The sequence below is a fragment of the Zootermopsis nevadensis genome, unplaced genomic scaffold, assembly GCF_977971745.1.
Source record: "Zootermopsis nevadensis isolate Lab colony 2312 unplaced genomic scaffold, Znev_1.0 Znev_ptg000011l, whole genome shotgun sequence".
Classification (NCBI taxonomy): Eukaryota; Metazoa; Arthropoda; class Insecta; order Blattodea; family Termopsidae; genus Zootermopsis; species Zootermopsis nevadensis.
In genome coordinates, this window is record NW_028259143.1 from 3,989,662 (window position 1) to 4,011,796 (window position 22,135).

Here is a 22,135-nt window from a genome sequence, read left to right on the forward strand (position 1 = left end):
CATTAAACATTGCACGAAAACGTCTACTACAGTTCAAAATACGATTGTTTCATTTATTTTTATTTTATTTATTTAGTGTTCTGTCTGACGACAGGTCCATATGAACAGGATCCTTCCATCCTTTTCATATACGTTCTTGGCAGATGATCCAGAAGTGGTTTGCCATTGCCTTCTTCTGTGTGTGAATGGAGTAATTGTTGGGATGCCACGGAGAAACCGGGGAAGCCCCCGGAGGAAAACTCCGTGTTGCCTAGACCACGGCCTTGTCCAACACAAGTTATAAATTCGGGCACCGCCGGGAATCGAACCCGAGACCCCAGGATTACAAGGCCAGCGTTCTAACCGCTAGACCACCTCATCTTATTATTATTTAGTGTTCTGTCTGACGACAGGTCCATATGAACAGGATCCTTCAATCCTTTTCTCGGACTGGGACCTTTTCATATACGTTCTTGGCAGATGATCCAGAAGTGGTTTGCCATTGCCTTCTTCTGTGTGTGAATGGAGTAATTGTTGGGATGCCACGGAGAAACCGGGGAAGCCCCCGGAGGAAAACTCCGTGTTGCCTAGATCACGGCCTTGCCCAACACAAGTTATAAATTCGGGCAACGCCGGGAATCGAACCCGAGACCCCAGGATTACAAGGCCAGCGTTCTAACCGCTAGACCACCCCATCTTATTATTATTTAGTGTTCTGTCTGACGACAGGTCCATATGAACAGGATCCTTCCATCCTTTTCTCGGACTGGGACCTTTTCATATACGTTCTTGGCAGATGATCCAGTAGTGGTTTGCCATTGCCTTCTTCTGTGTGTGAATGGAGTAATTGTTGGGATGCCACGGAGAAACCGGGGAAGCCCCCGGAGGAAAACTCCGTGTTGCCTAGACCACGGCCTTGCCCAACACAAGTTATAAATTCGGGCACCGCCGAGAATCGAACCCGAGACCCCAGGATTACAAGGCCAGCGTTCTAACCGCTAGACCACCGTGGCTCTTCATTTATTTACTCAACAATAAAAATTCGCGACAATCTATTACCTTGAAATTCCCAATGCCCAAAACTTTACCTAGATGCGCAGTTTGAAACGTAGTTCAGTTAATGCCCCATCGCAATGGCACTGAGTAAAACAATGGGCGGAAGTTACAACTTTGGTTGAAGCGTTATATAACCACAGACACCTCATCAGCATGGAGAATTTGCATTATCTAATTCACCTTAATGACCATTTTGAAACTCGCTAGCAAGTCTGTTGTCCTGCCGTCTGAATTTAATCAATAAATTCCTCTTTGTCTTATCTACAATTCAACATTCAAATTGTTGTTCACGGTCACTACTTCGATCGGTAATCATCGTGCTTTATGAATTCAATAGTAATTAAGAAAGTTAATTACTCGCAAAATCTACTCCTAAATGTCCTTTGCGTTACACTGCACTCGTACAGTAATCGTTCGGTGCGGAAAGCTTGAAATTATGTTCTGCCAATGGCGACTCTGGTAACAAGATACCGAGACTACGTTGGCACCTATGGTGGAGTCTGGCAGTAATCTAGCTTCATTCCGCGTGAAGAGGTTTTCACATTTAATTTACTTCACAAAGAAATTTATATAAATTCTGTACTTTCAATTCGATCTGCAAAGATCATTGTTCTCGACACCATCGTCTCCGCGTACTCTCAGTGGCGGCTCATAGTTAAGCCACTTGGGGCACTGCCCCACCTAAAATATTAGCTGAAACATTATCGTACAGTTGGTATGTTGACAGTATATAGGTTGCACGACCATCATACGCAGATAAGAGGATGAGTGATTCACCGTACCTCTAATTCAACGTTTCCACTGTCCCAAAATAAGAAAGGCTACTTCCAGTTGCAGGCTTATCGTTGAGCTACATATATTGCTACATATATTGAAAATATTAAAATGCAGTCTACTATAAATTCATAAGATAGTGTAATTGCGTCATATTGTGAATATTATAACAATTATTTATTTTAATCCGTCTGATCACAATATTTAAATTTCCGAAATGTAAATCGATCAATCGATATGGAACATCAATGATATTTTATTATCTTAATTATAAGAAATTTTAAATATTGTGATCAGACGGATTAAAATAAATAATTGTTATACTATAAATTGGCAATTTTATATTATACTCTGTTATAGAAGTGTCCCTACTAAAGAAAAGAGACACTTAACTATTGGAATCATAATACAAGACGAATATCTCCAAAATTACAGCTCTGAACTAGACACAAACGATAACGAAAAAACAGCAATTCTGATATTAGCAAATGCTCGCTATTGCACATAAGCAGTCTGAAGACAGGAACTGACTTGTAAGGTAAATAGCTTTATCAATAAAACAGCCAGATTTACACGTCTTTTCCATCTACATGACTGTACACTTATCTTTCAAAGAAAGGAAAAAACCACAAAATACAAAGAGACGAGATACAAGTAGAATCGCACAGACATGCTCATTTTTTAACTGAATTTCCAAGGACTTGACAATGACACTACACTTTCATTCTTACGTAAGGGGATGAGAATGTTGGAATCCAGAACAGTCTTTGGAAAATAAGATCAAAATAAATAATAATAAAAAAGACTGGCTGCCCCGTGTCAAAATAAAAGCAGAATCTGAAGCAGTAATTGTCTCATCCACCTGACCGCTCTCAGCAGAGACTGGCCACAGCCATAATGTAAACAAAGGAGCCTGCCACCTTCACCTTGAGGCAGACAAGGCTCGTCATAAGGTCGCCGTCACACCGCTATATTTACGGTGGATATGATTCCACACAGTCAGAGTCTACGTACAGTTTCTACGTTACGTCAAATATAAACAGCAAGGGCCAGTGTACTTATGGGGTAAGAGCATCCGTAAAATAGAACCTTCTGTCATCTGCCGTCATTAATGAGAACTTTCATGCCTCTGTATAACCAAACACGCATGAATGCAACGCTAAAAGGATTTTGTCCGAAAACAACATTTAAGATAATAGCAAACTTGTGAGTGAGCTTAATTTGGCGATATTATCATCTCGGTATCAGATGAAAATTTTCATCTCGATCCGGGTGCTTTAAGACTGGGAAACGAGGCCTTTCTCTTGGGCAAAATAAATACCAAACTGTAAATTTTAATTTATATCTTAATTGCGTCATGTTTGTGTTATATCAATACATATATTTATTTTTCCAGTCTATACACAAAAATTGTTTTAAAATAATGTTGTTAAAATTATTTATAACAGTTACAATATAAATTGCATTATGTTATTGCGCTTTTCTGTGTCGTATAATATTAATGAATTGTTATTATATTTCCTATGTCAAAATCCATAATCACGACTTGAAAAAATTAATTTCACAGATAATGAACATCAAAATGCATACTCCAAATCAAGATGAAGACTGAAAATTAAAAATCAATAAACGCAATGCACAAATGTACAATAGTTTTTAAAAAATATATGAATTGATAAGCCTGATGATGATGTGGTAAACATCGAAACATGTCGTCGAAATCAAAAGCGCTGTGATAAATGTAATATTATACGACACAGAAAAGCGCAATAACATAATGCAATTTATATTGTAAATGTTATAAATAATTTTAACAACATTATTTTAAAACAAGTTTTGTGTATAGACTGGAAAAATAAATATATGTAATGTAGTGTAAATTTTAAATTGTCAAGTGTCTATAAAACATGTTTAACAGAAATTGCAAAATATTCTGACCTACTCATATGGCAATGCAGTGTTTAGAGGAGTCCTAATAATTAAGTATGTGCCCGTATCTGTAATGCACGGTAAGTTACAATATTTTTACAACGATGCGTTTGACTCAGGCCGGTTACATATGGAATAACAACCGATAACATACATTTAACAAGCGTGAATAACCTTGTGCTTTAAGTAACTGTTCGACTTTTTTCAAGTACATAAATTACAAAGAATCGAAATGAATATTCAACACGCGTCATAGTGGCGCAGTTCCTCGCAACGTGTCAATACGAGTAACGAGAAAACTACGTACCTTCCTCATGGTCATTCCACAGTGTGTACGTTCATGCGACGAGATTCCTTAACTCTCACGAGCTTATGGTACGTACGAATGGTACACGAGAAACGTGGATCCCCTGTTAGAAATTCAGCTAAATATTTAATTGCAGTATTCCTATTCACCACCTACATGTGATAAATAGGCCACGACCTACTTCTCTCTCTCTCTCTCTCTCTCTCTCTCTCTCTCTCGTGGTCTTTCCAAGCGGATAAGTTAATCAGTACTTCTGTGATTTTCCTCAGTATGTGATGGTTTTAACATTGGCCACAATCTTCCCCGCTCTATAACCTTTGCAATTCGTAGTTCATAGAAATTATGTCATTGTCCACGTCAAATTAACAATAGGTATCTTTAACTGATACAATATCGTTAAATAAACAAAGAAATTAAAAATGGTGTCCAAGACAGAAGGCCGGAAATACCTGTGAAATGAAACGTTCTTATTATTATTATTATTATGACTTGCTAGAAGACAAAATACCACAAAATAATTTATTAGTCCTGACTTCACATTCTGTTCTTGGTGGAGTTGTATTTTATAGTTCCCCACTGTTCCTTCAATAACCCGTTCTTAAAATATGTTGAGGTCAAATCACGGAAGATGAGACAGGCGAGGTAAGATGAGAAACGCATACAATTTTTAACGGAAAACCTGAAGGCAAAAAGCCACTTGGAAGACCACGGCGTAGATGGGAGGATACTATTTAAATGGGTCTTAAAAATTGGGGGTGAGAAACCGCAAACTGGATTTTCATGTGTCTCAGGACATAGGCAAGTGACGGCCTCTTCTGAACACGGCAATGATTCTCAACTATCTGAGCGACTATAAGATTCACAAAAAGGCCTGTCCTACAAGGGATCAGTCGATTCTTCACATGATATTCGGTACACCCTAAGTTCTATGCCAATGGCACTGAACTGGTTTCCAAGGAGAAGTGATCGCTGCAGACAGTAACGTAAACCAGAATTCGATCCTTCAATTCCGGTCTTCGGCAACAAAGGCAGATGTGCAGAGGCATTCTGAGTCAGTACCTGCTACACGCTTTCGACAATTCGTGCAAAAAAAAACCCGGCCATTTCTAGAAAACAGAAGGCAGAATATGCACTTGAGAAAATTGCAAGGTCTTACACCTATCACTTAAATATATATTTATTATTCAAGTCTATACACAAACTTTTAAATTGTTGATGTTAAAATTTAAAATTAATATTAATATTCTGCGCCATTCATCGTTATCTCGATGTTACAATATTTCGCTTTATACTACTACATGTTTCAATGTCATAGCATCATCTTCAGGTTTTTTATCTTTAAAACTATTCTATATTTATTAATGCAAGCTTTTCATTGATTGTAGATTGTAGATTACTGTTGTGGGTGTTCCTTTGATCTTCTTATTATTTTGCATATTATGTTGCATATTATGTTAGTTGTTCATTATTCTGTGAATTTATTAACAATATAATTAAATAATTAAATAATATTAATAACTCAAATGAAGATGATGCTATGACATTGAAACATGTAGTAGTATAAAGCGAAATATTGTAACATCGAGATAACGATGAATGGCGCAGAATATTAATATTAATTTTAAATTTTAACATCAATAATTTAAAAGTTTGTGTATAGACTTGAATAATAAATATATATTTGAATTTTAAACACAAACATGACGCATCTAAACTATAAACCTATCAGTTAATAAAACCCATGACTAGGAGAAAAGTGACCACGTATGGCCAGAATTTTGTTATAGTTTTGAACACTAACGCCGGTGTACGAAACAGTGTTGATTTATCACTTTGCCACTAGGCAGACTCTGGCGTAAATGAGAAATCTGGCTCAAGGCACAGACCAGTGGCAGGATCTTGCGAATATCTGCACGGCCAAACGTCGAAGGGGATGATACGGGAATGTTCCATTTCAAGATGCAGCCGTAACTACTGCGAGCGAACCAATGGCAATATCTTACAGAAATTCTGAACAGCTGTATCTCATTGCTGCAGCTGATATGGTGCTTGAAATAGGTGTGGCTGTCATTTTAACTTCTTATCGCTCGATGACCACTTGTCACAAACGCATCCCGTGTCCCTAAATTTTGTTACCTGTCGGACTATTATTATTGTCTTATTCGGTACGCACTGCTGAATGCTTCACGAACAGCAGTAAACGAATTCTATGTGAAATGATGTTCCATAAGTAACACTTGAATATATCCTCTTCCTAACTGCAACACATCTTTTGCGCAACTGCTGCGAGCAGCAGCGTAGTAACCAGGGTGACTTCGACTCAAGAGTCACGAGGGAGGTTTTGGAGATTCTATTACATGGCGTAGGAACCACTTTTGATTTCACTTTTACGCCGTAGTAAAAGTAAAGTAAAGTTTGTCCCACTATACGCCATGTAGGCACTTGGGGGGAGTGGAGGTATAGCTCCTCTCTTCCTTGACCTCGGCACTAGATGGGGGTGAGTGGTCAGCATCACGCCCCGGCCGGCTTTACCCCCGGGAAAGGAACCCGGTACCCATTGTAAAGGAGGCTGGGTGGGCCCCAGAGCCGGTCTGGACGCAGAGGCTAGAGGAAAAATCCTCTGCCCCCGTCGGGGATCGAACCCCGGTCGTCCAGCCCGTAGCTAGTCACTATACCGACTGAGATGCGACTATTGGGTTGCGTTTTAAATTGTACGCATGTACAATAAGAGACAGGTTATGAGCTGTCCAAACCTTGAATTTCTAAACATTTATAAAACAGACAGAAGCACAGAACAGTGTCCAGTTTACCAAATGTTACATCCAACCCTACAATTCTACAACATCTGGAAGACTCGTGTTCAGTGAACGGGACAATAAAATAAATAAATTGACAGACACCAATATTTCAACATATAGTAACAACCTTTACTCCTATGTCTGAGTTGCAGTTGAACGTCGTTCGTATGAACACGTGCATAGTTTAAGTGTTACGTTCTACAGCGCTGCAGTACCTCTTGAAACACTGCAAGCCCAGAACCTGTTTGTTCCCTATATACGTGAAAAAAGAAGACACAGAAAACAGCACCACGCATTCCAGCCCATCATCCAAGCTCCGAGACACAAAAAGGCCATTGATCTCAATCGTCAATGCGTTCGGACCAGTCAGAGCTCGTGATGTTTCGTTATAAAGCAGAGAAGAGACAACATTAATAACAATACGTAATATTAAGTGCTTGATAATGCGTACGTCCAACACGTACTTATTTAGAATCGTGACTTTTTCTGTCTGAAAATAATTTAAGTTAATTTACAGCGGTGTACGAACTACGTGTTATTTAGGCTCTAGTGGGCCGATGTGAAATAAATACCTGCTCTCGCCAGGAATCGAAACCAGTCTTACAAAATTTAGTAATATGCAATAAGCCCGCTGAGTTCAACAAATCTTCTTGTTTTCAGTTTAAAGTAACTGAAAACGCCCGTGAAATTCAACGAGGACTCACGGTTTTCGTACCTTAATTCCTTACACCCTTTTGCACAGTCATGAACAGTATAAACAGCTCATCTGAAGAACACAATTTATTTTAGCTTTAGGCAATGAGAAGATTACTAAGTTTGTGACTCTTATAAAAGCATTACAGGCTATTTTTTTTAATTCGGCACAGAACAACATCTTGTAGAGACAAAGTGCACTGTTATTGGATCATAACTGTTAGTATACATATTAATCGAATAATAATGTAGCTAAATTACACCTCCACTGCCAGGAAAAGGGTAAAGATTTCCTCCTAGAAACAAACGATTGAAGAGCTTAGCCCTCTGGTAAAAAAATCAAACAGTTTCAGTCATCAAATAAAGATTATTAAAGTGGACAGAAATATTTTCTGTGACACCAAAGAAAAATTCAGATTTAGTACAGAAAATGTAATTTTGAAAGATGGTAGTATAAAGGGGGTACACTGAGTGAGGAACGAGTACATGCGTATTGCATTGCCTATATAATACGTAGCGTACAAGTAAGGAATGGTAAAAATGGATAGACCTGAACTGTAGCGTAAAAATAATCTTGATCCGTGCATGAAGAATAAATTACTGGGGAACTCTCGACTCGTCTAAGACTTGAACTACTTTTCTGACTCATACCAAATTGCATGAAGCCTAATTATATGGCTGTTGAGACAACACGAAGACCCAACTCGCCACAGAAGATTTTATAGCAGGTAGACTGAAAAACAACATGGCCAAATAAAAACCTCTGCCTTTTTCAAGTTCTCTGTTATTAATTTTCATAATAAAAAAAGTACGATAAATATAAATGATTAGTTATTCTTGTAGCTCGCTTGCTGATTGGTTCAAGTGTTTGACGTGTATGCTACTGGCGATACTCATTCAAAGATTATTGTTCAATTTACTAAACGTAACACACCCTCCTCTTTCGTACTTACAACCTATATAAACATTAGCATACACTTGTGTTTGAGAAATGGAATTTATTAGGCCTACCCAATGCAGAAGAGTCATTTTGTTTTCGACTTCAGGACATTTATTCTACTGTGGTAGATAATGGCAGTAATACAAAACGAATAATTCATACAAAAACCCTGAGGATGAAAACTGTAATTACCGTCGAAACACTTAATACATCCAGTCAAGCAAAGCAGTCCATGCCAGAGAATCAAAACTCAAGAAATATATTGCAATTATATTTCGCTTGACTCTCACGAAAGCTGTCACAGGGAGATCCCCGTTGTTATGTTTCAACTTTTCTCTACCTGTGGTACGCGAACTAGGCAAGAAAGTCAAAATATAATATTAACATAATTACATTTCCCTTGAACGCATTTCGTTAGTGGTACATTTAATGTGTTAAATTAGAATTGGTGGCACGCCGGAGAAAAAGGGTGAGAACCCCTGGTTTAAAGGAATCAGCCATTTTTCTAGTGCGTCACGTGACGCAGGTTACCACTTCCTGCATGCCGTTCTTTGCACGGCAGGCGCTGTTAGCAGCGAAAAAACAAAAACGCACTTTAAATTCGATATAGTTTATGTGTAGAAGGCATGTGTAACCTGTGGCCGGCGAAGCAGTACCGTTCTGTCGGAAAAGTATTGACACACCGCGGGAAAGACATGTTCCATACAAACATCCTTATATTCCACAAAACCTTGCATTTGATACAATGCTGTTCGATAATCGATAAGTAACTCAATGTGTATTTCAATCAAAATTCTCGCAGTTTCTTGTACAATTCTTTGGGAATTCCTTCAAACCAGACTATGACCACAGAAACTTCTAAAGCAATGAATCTTAATATGTTTACTGCTAACTTAATGGGTTATTATTAAGAGATGTTGTCTGATGTCAATTTCTTCTTCATATATTTATGAAACGGTTCTGTTAGAATGAAATACAAGTCCATAGGAATGACACTACTCAAGATTCTACTGAATTCTAATTGCTACTCCAAATATGGATGTGAATGATGTTCCGAAGGAAACGCTTGTTATTTCGTGGTTGCAGGTATTAAACTGTGTCACATTTTATCCATCAGGCCTACACTTAAATCGTTGCCACAACATTAATATGACGAAAATACCGCAACAGTTATGTGTTCTAGTATCATTCCACGAAATGTGACCTCTGTTCAATGGAGAATTTCCTTAAAAATCCTCCACGTGGGACCTCATTTCGCTTTCTCGGGCTGAATAGCCATTCTGCGTACCAACTGTTCATTGTTTGAATGGTTACAACAATTTTTAAAGTTCTTCTTTCAATGGCGAAAGCATCATTTCTACATATTTTTAGTTATTGTTTAATAAATATTTAAAAACACTCGCATAGTTTGTGATCAACCTGTATGTAGCTGTTGACATAATAAGCCTATACGATAATTCATAATCGGGTGTCCACGTCACTTGTTAAGTTACTTTAAAAAAAAAAAACAAGTTTAAAACCCGCACTACCAAGTTTTACAAAAGTCGATGGGCTATTTCCACGAGCTGGTAACCAAGCAACAAGTTAATCAATAGCAATGGTGAATACCTAACAGATGTTAACGTCGGTATGAGTCAACAGAACGTAAGATTCGGAAGACAGAATAATATTTTACTTGCCAGGCTACAAAACGTCCATGCAAAAGACGATTCGGAAGCACGATATTTGTTCCACTCAATCTAATTCTGAGATCAACAACCCGAGTCTTGAGCGACCTTGATATGGCAACCGGTCATAAAATTATGTGGCCTGCCTGCGGGCTGGTGTTTCCCCAAAAATAATTAATTATATAGATTAAATAAAAATTAATAATTGGTATAAAGAAAATGTAATATTCTTCCAATCCTGATTATGGGATTTTCATTCGACACAGATAAAACGTACAGACGACCTACTAAACCATCTGAAGACTAGGTTCGTTTAAATAATATTCAATATTTCAGTCCACACCGCACACTTCTCCATTAGAAACATCAGTCCATACTGTCACTTTTATTAAGAAGGGCATTAGGGTCTAATTTACTTCCAGAACTAAAGTAATACGGTTTGAATTCAAGTCCTGCGCCGATACTGCCATCCACGTCATAAACGAGGCATCAGGAAGTCCCTCACAAACAACAAATTAAATTGGAATAGTTTTTGCAAGAAAACCCGTAAACTGCGATGTTTTAAAATCAAAATTAACTAAACTGTAGTAAACATATTGCCTGTCACTTTTTTTTGCATTGCGCGGACACATAATTCTTGTAATCAACTGTTCCACTTTTAGAAACCTTGACAGGATTTCTAGAGCTCACTGTGGAATGTCGCTGCAGTCATAACCTCGATCAACAAACCAACTTTCATCGCCCGTTCGTCAGGAGACTGGCTCGGTATTCACGCGTATAATAAATCATTTGATTGCATACACGTTATAGAACAGATCCACATTGTGGCATTGTGTCAAATTGTTTTCTTTTTACTCTGTTACAAATCCTTTCATAATGCAAGAACATCATCATCTGCTAGAAAAATGAAGCCAATTATGCAACAAATTACATGCAACGGTCCTGACCGGAAAACCAACCATCGCTGAGGTCTCTGCCTCTTACAAAACACACCAATGGCCCCTGCCAAATGAATCCTCTCATTTCTTTAAGATACATTTTTAAAAACAGCAAACAACAAGCTACGCCTAGGTCTAATGGAATCTTCCTTCCCTTTAGGTCTTCTGACCAAAAATGTTGTACGCATTTCTTATCTCTTCTATGCTAAATTTATTTACTACTACAGAGTGGGTGAGAAGTGAGTAGACATTGAGAAATGGTTATAACCTCTATATTTCAAATGCAAAGATATTATTTAATGCCTACTTACTTCCCACCCATCCTGTAGATTATAATTAGTACCGGTATCTACATAATTTTTATGAAGCAGGGTCTATCCTGTGAAGACAATTGTCACTCAGCTAATCCACAAACTCCCTGACTTTTTTTAAGTCCCCAAAGTACATTACAGTGTTAACAAAAGCCAGCAGCTGGACCCAATCCTGAAGCAAATGAAACCATAAAATGTGGTCTTTTGAGTTGTGACGCTAATTAATCCTAAAGACTGCTGTTACGTTTCGGCTACATCTTCTACCCTGAAATTAAGACAACACGTTCCTCCGACACATCGTTAACTACCTACAAGACTACGGGGCGTCACATTCACATGCCAACCCCGAATCTCAAACAGATTAATCTAGTGTGCAACTTCATACTACATTTTCTGGTTCGTTCCCAACGAAGTTTCAAAAACGTGATTATTACCTTCGTGATGTTTGTCAGTCTGTCTGATAGTCCATCCGCAAAAGACCGCTGTAAGGGTTTTAATGACATTTGGCAATGTGGAGTTCTAGTATAAAAGTTGTCGACACATTCGAATTATATTTAAAATCAGACAAAAATAACAAACTCTTTACATGCTTAGCCCAGGGATTTCTGATTAGGTTTTTCAAACTTATTGGGGGGGGGGGGGGGGTTTCGTAACACTATCAAGCCGCGCTACCACTAGACAAAAATGCGCATCCAATATGGAGTAAGGACTAGCAGCTAAGAAACTCCTCTGCGTGAATTTTCTTTTCAATCGGTGTTTTGGTACTACATTAGGCAACATTACATCACGGTACATAAGTCACGTGACATACTGCAGCTTTGTGTGCACGTAAATAATATGTCATGAATGTAAAGTGTCTTCCGACTTTCTCTTCGTTCATATAAGCAGTCATTCAGTTGTACAACTGACCGGCAAGACAAGTATTCAATTGTTTTTTCACCACGAACCTTGACATGCCACCGAGTCAATTCTAAGACGCTCAATACAGCACTGATCAATTCTTAATTAAGCATAATTCGATGTGATGCGGTTAATAAACGGACCTTTTTTTTTAAAAAAAAATGGACGTCACGTCCTGAGGAATGTCTCAAGCTCTTGAAGAACACAGTTACTCTTCTGTAAGTACCAAGAGATTACTGGAGCCGTTGTGGATATTTGCCAACAGATTGATCAATTTCGTTAAATGTTTGGTGTTAATCATAACATTCATCGACCATACGCGACAACCCAATTCAACATTTCGACCACAAAAATTCTAAGGGCTCCTTTTCATATTCATTAATAATGTTTCTCTAATATATCTTAAAAATTACGGTTATCTGCATAAGACATGACAATAATAATATTTATCTCTGCAAGCTTCTTGGTGAGGGTAATTTTCAGCTTATTCTATTTTGTTCAAAATCCAGTACTAAGCTGTTACGAACAACATGTAAACCATACGCAGATAATCAGCAAAGCAAAATAAAAGAGTCTCATTTAAATTTTCTGTTCGTAGCACGGGATACAATTTTCATCGGTATAAGTCTCTTTGTACAGGCAACTCAGAACCAAGGTCGAATACCTGTGGCCAACACACTGTGAAAAAAATCCATGTCAGTGAAGGTTATGGCACGGAACACGCCATGAACAATTTTTATGGTCGGCATGACGCATTCGTTAATGCTGTGGTTGTAGGTCGTTTTAAATAGCCTGGGTTTCTTTGAACATTTTTATTTGGAGCATCTCAGTCAACAAAAAGAGTGTTCTAGCGTCTTAAAATGGCCAAGATGTAAATGCTTTTTTCCAGAACAAGAAATTTGTGCAATGCTAGAATTCTGTACAAATACAAATAATTTATATAATAAAATTATACTAACTCAAATCTGTCATCGAAAAGAGATTATGAATTTAAAAATGGGTGAGTTTACTGTTTCGGTATCACTGATAACCTTCATAACCAACTAATATTTGTTTGTTATAAAGCACCTGGGTTCAAATTTCGGCCCGGGGACTGGCTGAACCTCAAGGCAAATACCGGGATAGTATACGTTAAATTAGGCCACGATCGCTTCCTTCCATATCCTTTCCAAGTCAGTCATTAATCATCAATCATTCGTCTGACGACTGACAGCGTCGTAATATACAACAAACAAAATATATTGCCTGTGCAACCGCGGAGAAATACATTCAGCAACTAGAAGCTACCCGCAATAAACAATAGACACAAATAAAATGAATACTTAGTAAGTGTTAACAAATCACATTCATTTTAAACATCCATCGGCCTAAAAATATTGAAACTTCCTTATATAATACAGCTAGATGCTCAATTTTGTGCATTATAAATATTCCAAGTTAATTCATTTATATTCCAAACAATTTCCTCTTTAAATAACCAGTGCATAACCTTAAAAACCATACTCATCAACAATTGAAAGAATAAATTAATTTATTCCAGTTTGTAACAGTAACGGCTAGAACGAGAATCCAATATATATATATATATATATATATATATATATATATGTAAACATGGTACAAGTAACTTATTTCACCAAGTTTGTATCATCCGCATAATCCTCTCCGACTGAATGCTGTTATAATCAAAATTGATATCTCAAAACAGAACTGATACTTGGAAAGTAAAATACGTTTGTTTACCTGTTATTCCAATTCGGGAAGGCTGGAAGATATTCAATATAAATTCTTCTATGAAAAACCATTGTTGCCACTCCTTACATAAAACGTATCCCAACAATGCACTTTTTATAACTGAAAATAATCTTTAAACTTGCACAAAATCTTGGGGAACAAATCACTTTTTCTTCTTTATTACATCACAAAACACCACACAAAGTCTTCATGTGTCATTCTTTAACTCACTGCAGGTAATCTTGAATATGTTTGGCATGTGGTACATCAGCTTAATATTTATATTTGGTTAATACTTAGCTTTTTCGTGCACACGAAATGAATGTAATATTCACCACATAAAGGTTAACAATGGATTTAAAACACTGAACCCCCACGTACATTTTGGTGTAATGTTGAATCACTTCACCACACGCCACATTGTTAGTAGTACGGACCCGCCGGCCGGTAAATGCAGACTGTAGACAACAACTTACGTCAAGCGACCGAGCGGTAACTATGCTATTTAGTAAGAGACAGCCGGCCAGCAAGCAGGTAGGGCAGAGAGCATAATCCTCAACTCGAGGCTACCAACATTCCACAACCGCAAGCAGTCAACTGCGGGTGAAAATCACCAAAGCCAGCGTTAGTCTCTCTTGCAGGTCTTCCTTCGTTCATATGGAAAAAGTCTGAAGGATAATGTTCTTTTCCCCCTCCATTTCTCTCCATCGTGACAGTGGAATTACATTCCAGAACGTACTGACCAATAGCATCGCTTTAATCTCGCGCCAACACAATTTTCTCGACGTCTTCTGCTAAGATCGAAATGCTACCTGGTAGCAAACATGTGAACTAGCGAAGAATTAAGGTCTACTTTTTAAGGTAATTCTACACGATGTGTAATGGAAAGCAACATGAAAGGATGCGATCCCATAACTAATCACAAAGAAAATTGTTGTTAACATTGAGAGAACTGAATTTGGGTTTAAAATCATTGCGACAAGTTGTAAGACAGTTTTTTTTCCCGAAAACGTTACTAAAAGCGTCATAGTTAGGTCCAAATTTAAAGTTGTAATTCTGAAACAAAGTAAGTTACGGATAGTATACAAACTTAATATTAATGCAAAGTTCAAGTTTGTTTAATAAAGTATATTTTTATAAGTGCTCAATATTGACAGTTTCATTAGTTTCAGAGCTACATTTTCTTTCAATCGGGACCTAATTGTGATTCTGTGTTCGTTTCGCTTCATGTCTGGAAGGCGTTGAAGAGCTCGTCTCAGCACCCTAACATTTTTGTGAAAAGGATTGAGCTTTCAGTGACCTTCGGGCGTTAGGTCATGTACTAATTTCACATCAAAAGCAACATTTCCATAAATTATAATAATATGTATGCAATCATCCTATCCTGAAATAAACAACTCCTGACAAATGTTATCTGATTTCAACCAAATTAGGAAGTACACTTTATTATATAAATTACATATAAATGCCTACCTCACGATTTAAAAAAAATATAAGCAGCTTCAGTAATTTTATCCGCTTTACGGAAAATAACCGATATTATAACTAAATTATGGTTATGTCGGAAGAATTTGTTCCCAAGAACACTGGCGTAGATAAATGGAATAAATGTAGTCTTTCTTCGTTAAGTGTTTATTCTGCCTAGAGTCTTCAAATTTTGATTACTATGTGAGTAAAGCTGTGGCAATTTCATTTACGAAAATCAATACGCACTAAGATTTTGATCGTGGTTTTCTGAACTGTAAGGCAATTTGGTCGTGTAGGTTGTTAACCCAGAACACCACGATAGATATCTATCCGCGTAAAACCCTAAAACGTCAAGACGTTGCAGGAATGTACTTCCCACTGTCTTAAAGTCATTAGTTTTCAATATGCAGAGACACTGTATGTCCAACCTTCACTAACTGATTGAGGAAATATTAACCCTTTGAAGAAAAAGTTCGTCTAAATGATACTTAATAAGAATTCAGTCCGTACCACAAAGAAAACACATCACAAATCAACTGGTTAACGCTGTTTAAGGAAATAATCCCTGTTTATAGGGAGAATCATACGAAACCCATAAATAGAAAATAGAGAGATTCTTGAAGTAGGAGGGTCGTAGTTACAATTGTGCTTAAACAGTGATAATCTTAGAAAATCTTAGTGTTTCGTATAAGTAAAATATTGAAACCCATGACACATTATTTAGATTGTAATATGATTGTTATATAACATTTATGTAACGGAATTCGACTGCTACGTTACTTTGTTGTTGTTCTACACGAGGAAAATCTTTTACTTCGACAAATCATTTAAAAAGTTAATAAAAAACAGGTGTAATGTGTAACTTAGAAAATATTCACAATTCTTAAATAGTGCTGTGTTTCTGTATTTAATAAATGTTAGGTATAACGGATATTATAAAAAAAATGTATTTGCGACTATTAACAAATATTATGCAAGATATCTGAAACACATAAATGTTTATCTATTATTTCAAAATTATTTAAGTTATTAATTCTATTCCCATTAGCCAATAGTAACCAAAATGTAAACGAAGTTAGCAGAAGTAAAGTAATTCAAAATATTTCTGAAACATGCCCTATACAATATTTAAATTATCGAGGCTAAAAATTTAACTACAGGGAAAAGAAGTAATATGTAATTAATTATCTCTCAACGAAGGATGATTTCAACAGTAATAAATGAACACGACACCCAATCAGGCATGTAAAACCGTAATGCATATATTTGAAAAACACGTGAGAGTACAACCATCTATTACAAATTGAAACAGGCGTCTAAATAAACAACCACTTTTAAATTTGGAACTATAAAAACGAATTCAAAGCAAATGTGGATTTGGTGTCTTATTCATGCTAGTGCCTTCCTTCTATTTTTGCCACGCAAGTCTCTATTGTGGGTGATCTTTACAGCGCGCCGTACATAATCGGCAACTTCTCCGACATATTTGTACATCAGGACGGCATAAGCGATCAGGCGCATGTCAGACTGAATCTTTGAGTGAAAAAGCGGGTTATGTCGTGAAATAAATTTCAGGGTGTCTCAAAAATATGTATACACACATTCAATGAATAAAATAAAGACATTTTAACAAACGAAACTTATACCATTTTTGCTCGCAACTGCGCTTATGATGACGTCATAGGCCAGGTCACTCACGTTCGAGATTTCGCCTTTCAGGGTACAACATGAACGAACGCCAAATTTCTTTTCTGTCAAATCATACAGAAAATATGCCATTTAAATACAGCACTGAGTGATGCTTCGCGCATGCCTGTAAGTTTAACGAGCGATGGTGCTGTAATTTGTCGTGGCAGAAGTACGAAAGTCTGCACCAGACCAGGATATTGGACGCCAGCCCTCACGTACTTAATCACCACCCTGATGACCTATTGATTGTAATGCGTATAAACACAACGTTTGACTATAAAGTCTCACAGCCGTTTGCACGAATTATGCAAACAGAAAAAAAAAACAAAGAACACACTATCCCAAATTACTGAAACAATCTGATACATTCCAGATGCGAAATATATGAAGAAATCAGAAGAAACCAGTTTTCTTACATCCGGTATAATTGAAATAAAATAGTGAAATATTAACTTAAGAGTAAAGCAAGAATAATTTTCGCAAATATTTTTACAAATACGACTATTTTATTTATATTTCTTGATGGAGCTGATAAATTTTCCGGCTAACAAATAATATTGATCTCTGAGAAGGACGCAAACACTCTTAGCATGAATTTTTAGCTAATTGATGATGTTTCAGAATTATAATCGTTTTACTAAAATTATAGATGAAGACCAGCAAAATCTGTTAAGTCATTACGAGCGCATTTATCCGGTGGTTAGCTGCGTTGTGTATGCAGGTAGACAGACTGCCAGGCTTCTAGAGCATGCGGGCAACATTCCAGAATTAAATCAACTTTGAAACCACTCCCTTCGTTGCTGGCCTCAGCTATAGCGTCACTATTCTACCAGAGGTGTTTTTTCTACACTGCCTAATCACATTACTAACGAAAATTACATTAAGTTCGACGAATATAAGTTTCCGTCACATTATAATAACTTAAATTTCATATTTTAAACAAGTCAGAAAATTCTCAAAATACATTTCGTATTTATGTACATTTAATATCACAATAGCAAGGAGATCCTATGATGAACGTCGTATAGTTAATGTGGAATTACAGTTTTAAAAGTATAACAGCAGAATTCTAAAAATGCATATAACGAATTAAAAAGTCTAAGTTCGATTAGCATAATAATGTTCAGAAATACAACACACACTAATCACTTATTTTTCAAGTTAGCAACACGTGTGAATTTTATCGTCCGATGTAATGTAATCGTCCTTACTAGACTTTTTTACTCGAAGGCTCAAACAGGCTTGAACCTTTAGGCTCGCGTAGTTAACACGTAAAAAATGTCTGTACAATTACAAGGCTGACATTTGATTACGACACACGTCAGTCATTTACGGACAGAAGATCCAAATGATTACTTTCAGATACAAAACTGTAACATGACACGGGTTTATCTTTCCATCTTGATACAGGCTACAAGAACCATGAATGACGCTAACTTATAAAAGTAAACAAGGTTAGTATCTTAGAGGACATCAGACTCTAGGCCCTTCCTGTAGCAACTTGGAGGTGCTTGGAGGAGGTACAGCCCAGTCTCGTTGTTGACCTCGACAATAGAAGATGTGAAAAGTCAGCGTCACCCAGCAGAGCTTTACCCCCGGGGAAAAGACCCCAAGTACCCTCTGGGTGGGCCTCAGAGCCGGTCCAGATGTAGAAGCTAGGAAAAAATCCTTCGCTCCTAAGGGGGATCAAACCCCGGTCATCCAGTCAGTAGTCAAGATACCACTGACTGGCCTTCCCCGCTAATGTGTACATAAGAAGTAGCTTTCATGTACGTAACCCTGCGTATGATACAAGTAAATTATATATTGGCTACAATATAATGAAATAAATTAATTTTTATAACTTTCGGAAACCTAATTTAGAAGAGAAAAAGACGACCTCAACTGAGATTTCGGGTTCTCACGGTGCCGAGTTTGAAGACGACTTGTCTTCTGCGTTATTAAGCCAAGTTTACCGTTGTTTCAGAGGTTCTTGTAGCCTCCATCATCAGTGTTGACTATCAACCAAGATGGTCTCCGAAACGTCAGGTATGAACTTACGCGCCTGATCGCCTGAGAAAATTAATGAGGTCATTCACTAGCCCCGCACTGTGACCACAAGAAGAAAAATAAATCTTACATCTTTACCCCGCTGTGTTAATCTCAATCATTACTTCACTCTACGATCTTGCAGAAGCTCACGGGTCGAAACAAATGTAAACATTTACTTGTATATGAGCATTTATCAACTCTACTTGTAGTCCGTCTCCTGGGTTTGTTTTCCTGCTGTTGCAAATAAACGACTTTTCTTCTGTGTTCTTATATTTACATGTAAAAGAAACACAATATTTTCCCTCCTTGCACGAACATTCCTATAGCACGACATTCCAGACGTTCTCCGTGTTTAATTATCTCCTTAAGTATTGGCGCCACAGTCCGGCTTAAACCAGTAAACTTTAAGAGGTTCTGCACACACGCACACTGCAGACGACTGCGAAAACGTCTCCTTTGGCGCCATAACCATCCCGGTATCGTACTCAGCTTCATTATAATAATAGTCTTTTACTGTGCTCTATAGTCGAGACCTACGGAGTGTCGCATACCACAAGCTTGTCTGTAAACATGCTGGCTTACCGAGAACAGAGAGACGCAAAGATTTTAATCTGTTATTACTACAATGGGGAAAAAGACAACAATGACACCCGAAGCCACAGTGTGATTCGACATAACTGGCGTGAACCGCAAAATGACCTTGATCATTCTTGCAACGGCGTGTTTCAACAATTACTTCAATGAGGGTTCCATAATTGCTAGTAAAATTGGGACAGAGTGTGTGATGTTATTTTCTCATGTTTTTTTATGTGTTATTAAATTTTGAAATTATAATGATTTGAATCGTTATAGAATGTAACAATCAAAACGTAAATAACTATCACAAAAGCAAAGGAATTCGCCCTAGCTGTTTCTTCGGAGGCCGGAACCCACTCAAATTCGTTCTGTACGAAGGACTGAAACTTGTTACCCAGCTCCCACAATGACTCCTATATCTTTAGATTAGCCGACCGTTCTGCGATATTAATCGTGGACTTGGATAATGAAATGGAAGGCCAGATTTGAAGAAGCAGTTTTGTGTTGAGCAGTAAAACCGGGAGACTGGCCTAAAATTACATCATATAAATATAAATCGTTCAACACATTAACATTTGAATGCATGATCACATATTATCTGTAATGTCCGTAGTATAAAGAAATGTTTATCACATACGCCAACTAGTCTTCCTGTGCGCATTTTTAAAAATAAATGTCACGTTTTAGTCCTAAGCCCTGGGTAACATTACGTACATCCATTCTTCTCATGGTGAAAAACATGCTAGGCACAGTGAATATAACACAAAGCAAAAGCAGCACCTTCCTATTAATGACAAAGAATGATATTCAATAATCGATTCAAAGAAAAAATCGATAAAGTGTGATAACATTAAATCGATCAAGTAAACATATCGACTAAATCGATCATTACCATGTAAACATATCGACTAACAACGGATAATACTCTGTGACATGAAGTCTGTGAAGAGTTCACATAAAAACCTGGCGTCATTTAACCCCAAGGTTGGCTGCATTTGTTTCCCAAACCATCTAAAAACACACACACACGCACGCATGCATGCACGTCAGAAACAGCGGTAGAAGCAGTTAGTATTAATTATGACTTACTTACAGAGTCTTCACTGGATATCTGTTCCAATAAAATGATCCCAAATCTTGAACTGATAAAGTTGATAAACTGAGAGAAATAAAATCGTGAGAGAAACACCAGAAAACATACATTTTACACAAAGCTTGAAAACCCCGCTTTATCAACACGCCATTTTTAACTAGAAGCAACATACCAACATATCAGCGCAAAATTTAAAACCAGTCGATGAATACATACGACAATAACACCTGTGTGTTATTTTACTCAGCTGCGAAATTTTAGGCTAGTCTTCCCTAACAACTATTATGTAACTTTGAATTATGTATTTCAGAATTGCTGTATGTTTTTCAGTGAGAAAGGATGAATGATGTATATCTTGACATATATTCTGAAGGGAAACTGAACTGATGCCGTGCGTGGCACTCATTACCAACGCAACGCACAAGATTATTATTTGGAAAATATTGTGCAGAGTATTATTACAATATATTCAGGGCTGCGCCGGAATAACTCACTTTGAAAAGTGACGGGTAGCTGCCTGGATAGGTTTCTATTCACAGCAAAGAGTGGAAATTATATTTGCTGCCACGTTCAAAGCGGCTCCAGGGCCAACCCAGTGGGTGTTAGGAACGTTGGCTTGGGAGTCATAGCGAACGAAATTTTCATTAGCGACAACTTTAACGGCACGCTTAGTGCTCATTTCTTGATCAGTTGGCAAAATAAGCATTTAAAGATTAATTTATATGAACAACACAATTTCTTTTGTCATTTAACGATCACAAAAAGGGTGGACCTTTTTTCATTCTCCTATTATGTAGTGAAAATACCCGTGTCGATACCAGCTTCCAAACCTACATTGACCAGAAAATTAACATTTACAGGGTATAAAAACAACTTATATTGTCATCAATCGATCATATTTGTAATATGACTGAGAGTTAATTTACATAAATAATGCTCCTGTTGCCATCTGTTGCTCATAATTGTAAGAGTAAAGGTCGGTTCATGTGTATAAAACACCTTTCTTCTGCCATCTATCAGGTGTACTTGTAAGACGATTGAGGGTTAATTAACATAAATAAGGCTCTCCTGCCATCTGTTGTATGAAATTATAACAAATAGTGGGTTAATTTGTATACATCATGCTTCCTCTGCCATCTATTGGTCACATTTGTAAGACACCTATGGGTTAATTTACAGGAATTAAGCTTCTCCTTCCATCTGTTGTTCAATATTGTAACAGAAATGGCGGGTTAATTTGTATGTATCATGCT

At 37.3% G+C, this 22,135-nt stretch overlaps 1 protein-coding gene across 1 annotated transcript in view; it reads right to left on the minus strand.

Moving 5' to 3' along the window:
* ex (FERM domain containing expanded) overlaps positions 1-14,681 on the minus strand; it is an 80,843-nt gene extending 66,162 nt beyond the window's left edge. The window contains exon 1 of the mRNA XM_087347100.1: positions 14,036-14,681. The gene's annotated coding sequence lies outside the window, so the exon portion shown is untranslated. The remainder of the gene's footprint in view (positions 1-14,035) is intronic.
* Positions 14,682-22,135: the final 7,454 nt, after the last annotated feature.